This window comes from Nicotiana sylvestris, chromosome 5 (genome assembly GCF_000393655.2).
Source record: "Nicotiana sylvestris chromosome 5, ASM39365v2, whole genome shotgun sequence".
In the NCBI taxonomy this organism is placed as follows: Eukaryota; Viridiplantae; Streptophyta; class Magnoliopsida; order Solanales; family Solanaceae; genus Nicotiana; species Nicotiana sylvestris.
Window position 1 is genome coordinate 12431291 of NC_091061.1, and position 10400 is coordinate 12441690.

Consider the following 10400-nt stretch of genomic DNA (forward strand, 5'->3'; position numbering starts at 1 on the left):
ATATAAAACATTTCTCAAAATATGTCTCTTTTAAAAAGTTAGAGTGATGGACTAGTTTTGAGGGTATTTTTGTAAACAAGCAATTCTTTTAGAAATTGTACAATGCTTTAATACATCAAACCAAACAATGGATAAGAAATATATCAGCATAACTAATACCAGCATAATTAATGCAAGCATAGCTAATACCAGCATTACTAATACACCATATTCAGCATTATTCTTATGCACCCTACCAAACGACCCTAAGTACCTTTCATTCACTTCTTGGCCCATTATCTACCGAAATTGCGTTATTATTACTTGTAAGATCAAACCGAGGGGAGAGAACAACGAATTGTATACCTTATTGATCTAGCAGAAACCGTTGAACTCACCACCAAAAGAATTGCCCCAAATCGTATTCTGAATCTCCGGGAAACAGAGTTTTTGTTCACAAACTAAATGCCTAAAGTTCACTGTGTTCTTCCTTTCTTTAATTTTTGCACACAAGAATCTCTGTACTGAAGAGAAGTATATAGAGAAAATAAGATGGGGAGAACTACCGATGATAACTCCTACTCCACGTTCTCACGTCTCTAAAAAAAAACGTGCGGTAGTTTTTGGGAGTAAAAACCTACGTGTAACCTCCTTAGATTTTATCTCTTTTTTTATCTCTTTTTAAAACGGGTCGGGTCAGCCCACACGGGCGACCCACGACCCGAACATAATTCATACCGGCAAATAGTTCGTGCGACCTGCGAGCATTAAGAGCCATAATATTCTTAATCCCTTTAAGATTGTTAACAGCTCTATGTAGATGTAAGCACGTAATTTTTGACCCGCGCAAATTTTAAAGTTAGTTTTAGTATTTTAATATTTTTAAAATATTTACTTGACTTTATTTTAATATAATTTTAATCTTTTTACTTTTAGTCCTAAGACATAAAAAAACATAAAATAGTTTTATTTATCGTGTTTATCGCTTTTCTATATTTTTATCTTTAGTTTAAGATCACTTAGTATATTTTTATTTATGGTATCTTAATTTTATCATGACTTTAGCCTATTTTCTTTACTTTTTACTTTATTGTTATAACATTAAAAATTCAAAAAAGTAGTTTCATTTCAAAATTTTGTTTATTTACTTAACTAAGTTTAATTAATATTTTGGTAGGATTTTTGAATTTGTCTTTGTCCAACAAGAAAATTTGTAGGTCCAAAGGTGTGAGTACATTTCTTTTAATTTAAACTCAATTATTCTTAGCTCATTCTTCCCAACCCATTAGCTCATTTATGTGCAAGATTTAATTCTAATCATCTATTTCTTTCTAATCCAATGACTATCATACCTTCTCACCTTCATATAAAATAACCAATTATAGAAATCCTAACCCAAGTTTTCAATTCCTAGTCTTGAACTAAAAAAAATAGCCAGCCGCCCCACATCTATCATCTTCCTTTTCTCCAAATTGAATAAAAATGAACCAGTCTTGAACACGCAACACACCATAAGGGAGCGGCAAGAACAGAACAAGAAGATTTTCTTATTTGAAAAACAGTGACGCACACACACATGGGGATTTTGGTTTTGGTTTGATCTTGTTTTTTTCCTTTTTTTAATTTTCAGATTCAAGACATCAAAATATACAAAAAAAAAAAAAAAAAAGAAGAAGAAGAAGAAGAAGAAGAAGAAGAAACTATTCTGCTCCTTCACTTCAATTTCGAATTTTTGTTTCAAAATGGATGGAGTGAAAACCGAGATAGGTGTTCGATTCTGTGGAGTTGCCGTTCGAGTTTTCCGGTAGTAGTTCGCCGTCATTGCTCATATCAACTGCTATAATTTGAAGGATTAACTGAGAGTTTTGACAGGTTCATCCCGCTCTTCTCATCTCTTGTGTTGAAATTGGCATTTTAATGTTTCTTTGTTGCTAATTTAAAACCCGAAAATCAGAAGCGACTTAACTACATAGAAGAGTTTGAATGTTCTATTTTCATTCTAGGATCTTGATTATCAAATATCTGGACAAGTTTCTCAACCTAATTTCTTGGATTACCATTTGGCTTTAGTCTAACTAATTGATTAGGTTCATTAACTCCCTGCTAGAATGAATTCATATGGCAATTGCAATACGTATTGAATCAAGTGGTAGTCGATAGCATTCTTTGGATATGATTATTAATATAACATGTTCGTTGTTAGTTTTAATTGAGACTTGTGTTCTCCTTCTGTTAAATTTAAAATGTTAAGTGAAGTGATTTGTGAGCTATCGAATGAGTCTAAGGCATTTCATTACCTTCTCACGCTTGATTATGTGCGCTCTTTTCAATTATCATGATCATCTGGAAGAACACAATAGTGAAGGTTAGGTGATTGGCATTTTTTTTGTGAAAATAAGACGGATTGCTTGGTGACATGGGGTAGTATTTGAAAGGTTCTAAAAAGAGCATGCCATGAATCGCTTTATTCAGCTTTCTTTTATTTATTTTATTTTCTTACCCGCTAGGAGCATGTTAGGTCGACCACACTTGGGTAGGCAAGCTTTAAGATTTTGTTAGCCTTGAGACGAAAGGTCGTTCCCTTAGTTAAATTTATCCGGGGAATGCCCCGAAGGATTTATATATACGTTATTCCGGAGAATGCCCCGAAGAACTTTGTAAATATCCTGGAGGCCTTGACGAGCATTGTAGAGAAATCGTAGAATGGGCTAGTTTAAGATTTTTCTTTTCTTTTTTTACATTTTCATTTATTAGGCGGGGACGACCTCGAGCCTCTCTCTTGTGTTTATTTTCCTTTTCTGTGTTTATTTTTACCTCAATTTGAATATTTTAAAAGCCAACTAGATTGAGTACGCAACCGTACTAGTTACGGGACTTGGGGAGTGCCTAACACCTTCTCCCCGAGTTAAATGAACCCCCTTACCCGAATCTCTGGTGCGGACTTATGTTTTGGAGTCCAAAGTGTTTTAAAGGAAAAATTATTTTTTAAAAACGGTGACCTGACACACTGAAATCAAATGTCAGGTGGCGACTCTGAGTTATTTTCCTTTTGAACACACGAATTTTTGTCACTTTCTAATTGAAAACCCTTTCAAGCTTTACAAACCTTTTTATTAATTTTAGAGGGTTTAGTGAGTTGTTGAAAAAAGGGTATGACAGTAGAAATCCGATCACATGCAGAAGGGATTTAAACTAACATGAGGATATTATTACTCGCAATATCCCAGACATCATTCGCTATTGCAATAGCTACTTATTCGATCCCTCATCCTCGAAAGAGGCAAACTCGAGTTCTCATATAACATTGTATCCATAATTACACCCAATACCCTCATGGTAAGTGTAATGGTTGACCTATGAATACAAGTTAAATTACTAAATTTTAGTCGTCTTCCCTTTCTACTCAAATCTTTCCATTCCAATTAACTTCTTTCCTAGACATGCACTGCATTGCCGAATGAATCGTGGCTATTAGTGGCATGCTAAAGTAGCAACACTGATTGGCATTTCAAGAGACAATAAAACGTCAAAGAGTATTTCAATAAAAGTTACTCTAACTTCTTTGGGATCTCACACAATGAAGAAGCAAGGATTCATTCTTCCATTGTCCCATGGTCGATAGCACACGTGGTATGAAACACATGTTACGGTGTTCTCACCTTATATTGGCGCGTGTGTCCTATTATTTTAATCATCCAACACCGTACAGCTCTTGGTCTAGACACCTTCAAGTGTCTAACCGAGTTTCTTACTTTAATAATCTTCAAACCATCTTCTTAGAGAAACTCGTATCTGGCTTATAAAACAAGTCATAATCGAATAGTGAAATTCGTAAGTTATCAAGAACGACCTCTACAAGTAAATATAACCCCGCATTATCCAAAGTTCTATAAGGTCTCATCTCTTTACGATTCTTAACGCAAGAGGCGATTGCTCGTGTGAGAGAGACAATCTCGCGACTTGTTCGACACACTTTATCAACAAAATATTCATCACATGCATACGAGATATAAGCACAAATTCAAGAGTCAAATATTGATGAGCATATTATAATAGTCATTTTACAATACATAAATATGTTCATATCCTTTGCAAACCTTGTGCCATAACATGTTTCTCAAACAGGTCTCTAGATATCGCCTATGTGAAAGGATCAGCTATCATGCTTCGCGTAGGAATATACTGTAAATTTATCTCTCCACTTGCTACCATGTCTCTTACAAAGTATACTTGATGTCAATGTGTTTGGTCTTGCTGTGATACTTAGGATCTTTTGTATATGCAATAGCCACTTGACTATCACAGTATAGAGTCATGGGATCCTGAGAGTTCTTTGTAATATCCAAATGCTTAAAGAATCTCTTCAACCAAACAGCTTCTTGTACTGCAGACGCACAAGCCACGAACTCAGCTTTCATTGTTGAAAGGGCCGTACAGGTTTGTTTCTTACTTTTCCATGATATAGCACCACCATTAAGTAAGAAGGCATAATCGGATGTTGACTTTCTATCATTCCGATCACCAGCCCAATCAACATCTGTATATCCTCTCAAGTATAAATTTTTCCACTATAACATAGTGAATAATCTGCAGCTCCCTTCAGGTATCTGAAAATTCTCTTCACAGCATTCCAATGATCTCTTCCAGGATTGGATTGATACCTGCTAACAAGACCTACGTCATAACAAATGTCTGGGCGAGTACACATCATAGCGTACATCAAGTTCCCGACAGCACTTGAATACGGAACTCGAGACATGTCTTCCTTTTCATTTTCAGTCCTGGGACACATTTCAAGGCTTAAAGTTTCACCTCTCGCTTTAGGAGTATCCATGGATTTGCAACCATTTATGCGAAAATGCTCCAAAATTTTCTTTATATAAGTTTCTTGAGATTGACTCAATAACCTTTTGGAACGGTCTCTTTGGATCTTAACTCCAAGGATATAGTCTGCCTCGCCCATATCTTTCATGTCAAATGACTTTGAAAGCCATGACTTGATAGTTTACAAATACTCCAAATTGTTTCCGGCCAATAAAATATCGTCCACATAAAGAGAAAGAATTACAAACATCCCATTGGACTTCTTCACATAAATGCAATGGTCTTCATCGATCATGGTGAAATCATATGAGATCACCTCCTTGTGAAATCTCAAATATCATTGCCTTGAAGATTGCTTCCGTCCATAAATAGATCTTTTTAATTTACAGACCTTCTTTTCTTGGCCTTTAACGATGAAGCCTATATGTTGTTCCATGTAGATTTCTTCGTTTAGTTCTCCATTGAGAAAAGCTGTCTTCACGTCCATTTGATGTAATTCCAAATCCAAACGTGCAACAATAACCAAAAAGTAAGCGAATTGAGGTAAACTTCACAACTGGTAAAAATGTTTCCTCATAATCTATTCCAGCTTCTTAAGTAAAGCCTTTTGCCACCAATCGTGCCTTGTATCTTTCTATTGACCCATACGCTTTGCGTTTAACTTTGAGAACCCATTTGTTCCTAATGGCTCTACGCCCAGGCGGAAGATCAACTAAATCCCATACTTTGTTGGTTTTCATGGACTCTAATTCTTCTTTCATTTCTTTCACCTACTCATCTTTTCCAGGGCTCGATAAAGCCTCAGTCACAGACTTTGGCTCATCTATTTCTATGGGAGATACCAAGAAAATATAATCTTCAATTTCATAAGTACATTTGGGTATATTTTTTCTGCACTCTTTCGTAGTTGAAATCCAGGCTCGTCAGAAGGATTTTGGGATTGGGAGTTCCCACTCCCACTCCTACTCGGATCAAGAATAAGATTTTGATCAATTTGATTATCAACTGTGTCAAAAGACACTTGCTGGCTATTTGAGTTCAACATTTTATAAAGAGGCTCTCCATTCTTTACGTCGCCCTTCTTTGGAAAATCATTTTCCAAAAATGTGACATCTCGAGATTCAATCTCAGTAATACTTCCATCCTCTAATTCACCAATGAACACATACCCTTTGGAGTGTTCTGAATATCTTATGAAGATACATTTCTTGCCTTTTGGACCTAATTTACCAAACTTACTAAAAGAATCTTTTACGTATGTAGCACAACCCCAAGGTCGTAAATCTTTTAAGTTTGGTTTATGACCAGTCCATAGCTCATAAGGAGTGGAAGAAACTGATTTAGAAGGCACTTTGTTCAATATATAAGTTGCAGTCAATAACGCATCTCCCCAAAAGGAGATAGGTAAATTTGTCTGCACCATCATGGACCTTATCATGTCCAGTAGTGTTCTATTCCTCCTTTCTGCTACACCATTTTATTGAGGTGTGTATGGAATAGTTAATTGTCTGGTGATTCCCTTTTCATTGCACAATCCTTCAAATTCTTTTGATAGATATTCACGTCCTCTATCGGTTCTTAAGGTCTTAATCCTTTTGTCTAATTGATTCTCAACTTCATTCATATATTTTTTAAAGCATTCAAGTGCTTCAGATTTATGAGAGATCAGATAGACATAACCAAAGCGTGTGAAATCATCAATGAACGTAATGAAGTATAAAGCACCAAACCTAGCCCTCACATTCATTGGACCACAGATATCAGAATAGATAATTGCAATGGAAAATTTTCTCTCTTAACCTTTCCAAATGGTTTACGTGTAATCTTTCCAGCAAGACAATTTTCACAAGTTGGCATTTCAATTTTAGAGAAAGGACCTAGATGTCCTTCCTTAGCCAATCTATTCATTCGATCCTGACCTATGTGACCTAATCTTGCATGCCATGTAATAACATCAACATCATTGTTACTAGAATAACATGCCATAACACAACAGTCAACATAATAGTTATACGTAGAAGGATTACAATCTAACACAATAAAACCATCATAACGATGTCCATAACCATAAAAAACATTGTCTTGAGTAATTCTAAGACCACTGCAACTAAAGTTCAAATTGAAATCTAAATCTAGAAGAACAGACACAGATACTAAGTTTCATCGAATCTCTGGAACATACAGGACGTCATGCAACATCAAAGATCGGCCACCACGCATGTCCATTCTGCAAGTGCCTATCCCTTTGATTTCAAGTTTTGCATTATTTCCCACATATATATGCTCTGATACCATTGTAATATCAAACCTATGGGAGAGAACAACGAATTGTGTACCTTATTGATGCAGCGGAAACCGTTGAACTCACCACCAAAAGAATTGCCCCAAATCGTATTCTGAATCTCCAGGAAACAGAGTTTTTGTTCACAAACTAAATGCCTAAAGTTCACTGTGTTCTTCCTTTCTTTAGTTTTTGCACACAAGAATCTCTGTACTGAAGAGAAGTATATAGAGAAGAGGAGATGGGGAGAACTAACGATGATAACTCCTACTCCACGTTCTCACGTCTCTCAAAAGAAAACGTGTGGTAGTTTTTGGGAGTAAAAACCTATGTGTAACTTCCTTAGGTTTTATCTCTTTTTTTATCTTTTTTTTAAAACGGTTCGGATCAGTCCACATGGGCAACTCATGACCCAAACCTTATATCCAACATTACTCCTAAAAGGTTTAAGGTCATAAATAGAGATGCTTTCGCAATTGATTTAGTCTAAAATCACATGCAAAATTAGCTCTAGTAAATTTAAAGATATGAATGCGACTACAACCACATCGTGATATTTTTTTGTTTTTCAAAATTCGAATGAAAGTTATAAGTTGGAGATTTTGAAAAATTAACTTATATACACTAGTAAAAAATATTTAAAAAAATCACTATCAGATCATCGAAAGATCCTTAAAAATAAGGCATGTTACATGTTACTAAAAGTTAAAACTGATGTAAAAAAAATTACATTATCAATATATACAAGTTAAATTCCGTCTCTTCATGATCAACTAATCTAAGAATCAACATCTTGCAAGTGAGACTTAATTTTTTTTTCTCTTCTACACGACTGTCAATTTTTACTAGTTTTACAAGGTCTCTCTATGAACTTTTGTTTTTCTTGAATTCAATACATGCACCTTCTGTTTCAAAATCCAAGTTTAATTATGTCCATTTTGATAAAAATCCCACCAAACCACCATTTAAGAAACTCAAATTCACTGAATCTTCTAGCATTACTATTCTATAATTTTGGGGCATTTGCATCTATATCCGCTTTTTGGGTCACGTTTTAACTTGTGCCCGCTTTACAAAAAAAATTGCAAGCGTACCCACTTTTTCGCGTGACTTCAGCATACGGAGCTGAAGTAGCAAAGGCAATCACGCAAAACTTCAGCATTCTAGTAGACAAGACTGAAGTAGCAAGTGTGCTGAACCAAGTGTGCTGAAGTTTTTGTTTGTAATTGCTGAACTTAAGCATAGTAGCTGGAGTTTTATTCTCTATTTGCTGAAGTTTTTATTTGTAGTTACTGAAATTTTTGTTTTTGTAACTGGTGAACTTCAGCTCTAGAGCTGAAGTTTTTATTTTGTAACTGTCAAACTTCAGCTCTAGAGCTGAAGTTTTTGTTTGTATCTGGCGAACTTCAGCTCTAGAGCTGAAGTCTTTGTCCTGGATAAGCTTTTTCAAAAATTTAGTAGAGATGTTGAAGTTATTTAGTTCATTTGTAAAAACTTCAGCTTATTTAGTGTTGAAGTTTTTATAAAACTTACTTGTGTGAATGGGTGAGGCCACTGAACCTGTCAGTGTTGTCTAGCATCTGGGTTACTTGGTTAGATAAAAGTTAAGTATTTTACACATGCCTTATCTCAGGTTCAGTTACTGGGTCCTGTTTTAAACCAGAAGTGCTTTATGAATTGGAACCTTGTATGGGTATTAGTATGCTTTGCTGTGCACATGAATAATTTATGTATTAGAGGTGATTGCCTTGGATAGGGGTGTTTTAGTAAGGCCCTTCTGTTAGTTGAGGATAATAGCAAATAGTATGAACATGAACATGCTGCAAGAAGCTAGCAGTTCTAGTACTAGCAAGGTAATGATTTGACATAAAAGAGATTAAGACTTTACCAGACAAAGAGAATTAATACAATTCTTTTTCTGGTTACTTTTCCATGAAAGGCTCCCCACTGGAGCATACCTCCATTATGTGGGGGTACAATCAAACCTCATTTGCCACAAGTGCAGCCAGATAAATGAAACCTCAGCACACATCTTCTTTGAATGCACCATTGCACACACCTTCTGGCAGGACATCATCTCCAAAAGCAATAAGGAAATCAATACTTCTATCCATGCTTTCAACACCACAGATTGGCCAAACACTTGGGCAACCCTAAAGAAAAAAGCATACAACAGCATCATTACTTGGGAAGAGCTCCTCCCTTTCTGTTTCTGGCAAATATGGCTAACAAGGAATAATAACCTCTTCAATAACAAAAGAGATAGGGCAGACTCAAAATGTGCAATAGCAGGCTACTGAATATGCTACAATGATGCTGGATAAAGAACCCAAAAAATGAAGAACATCTGGGTAAAATGGGAGCCACCAAACAACAACTCCTTCAAGCTAAATACTAATAGAGCTGCAACAGGGAATCCGGGCAAGGAAGGCCTGGTGGGAGTATTCAGAAATGCAAGTGAAAACTGGATATTGGGCTACATGGGCTCAATCCAATACACCACCAACACCCAAGCAGAACTACTAGCTCTTCTTAAAGGACTGCAAATTGCAGAAGAAAGACAGTTCACACCTTTGGAAATAAACACTGACTCAACAGAGGTAATTAGAATGCTAATTAATGGAAACCTCTATTTTGACTCACTTATTCATGAATGCAGGAATCGTCCAAAGATTAGGCGACGTGGTGGTAAAGCACAGTTACAGGGAGACCAACAAAGTTGTTGACATGCTAGCAAAGGAAGGGGCAAGAAAAAAAAATTGAAGATGTTTTTGTAACATTAGTTCCTCCGGTGTTTGTCAACTATGTTTTTTGGGCAGACATCGCAGGAACTATGTTTGAAAGGAAAACAATGGACTATAATAGTGATAGTAACAGTATGCTAGAGGGGGCTACCACATACCCACCCACAAATAATCTTTTGTACACCCTAACGGGTAGTTGATTTTAGTTATAATATGCATCCGTTTAATAAAAAAAAAAAGACAAAAGGAGAAGAGCAAGAAAATCAATTGTATCTATGAATATTTGTATTAGTGTATATTCATAGCAACACCAACAACAGTAGAAGAAAGAAGAAGAAGAAGGAAACGAAGGAGGAGAAAGGGGGCTAAAGTTATTTAAAAAGTAGTTACAAGTTAAAACTTATTAAAAAAATGAGTATAGATTAAATGGGAGTGACCAAATAGGATGCCCCGTACAATTTTTAGTACAATCTTGCAATGGACTGCTTCTCTATTCTAGATTAACCATTACTCTTTTGGGGGAAACTTGTGACCATTTACATCTTATACAAATTTATAGTCCACAAATCCAG

At 35.7% G+C, this 10400-nt stretch overlaps 1 long non-coding RNA gene across 1 annotated transcript; it reads left to right on the forward strand.

The window, feature by feature from the left end:
- Positions 1-1430: 1430 nt before the first annotated feature.
- On the forward strand, positions 1431-9995 carry LOC138891182 (uncharacterized). Its single transcript, XR_011407507.1, has 2 exons — positions 1431-1851; positions 9744-9995. It is a non-coding gene; the product is annotated as an uncharacterized lncRNA (long non-coding RNA).
- The last annotated feature ends 405 nt before the right edge of the window (positions 9996-10400 follow it).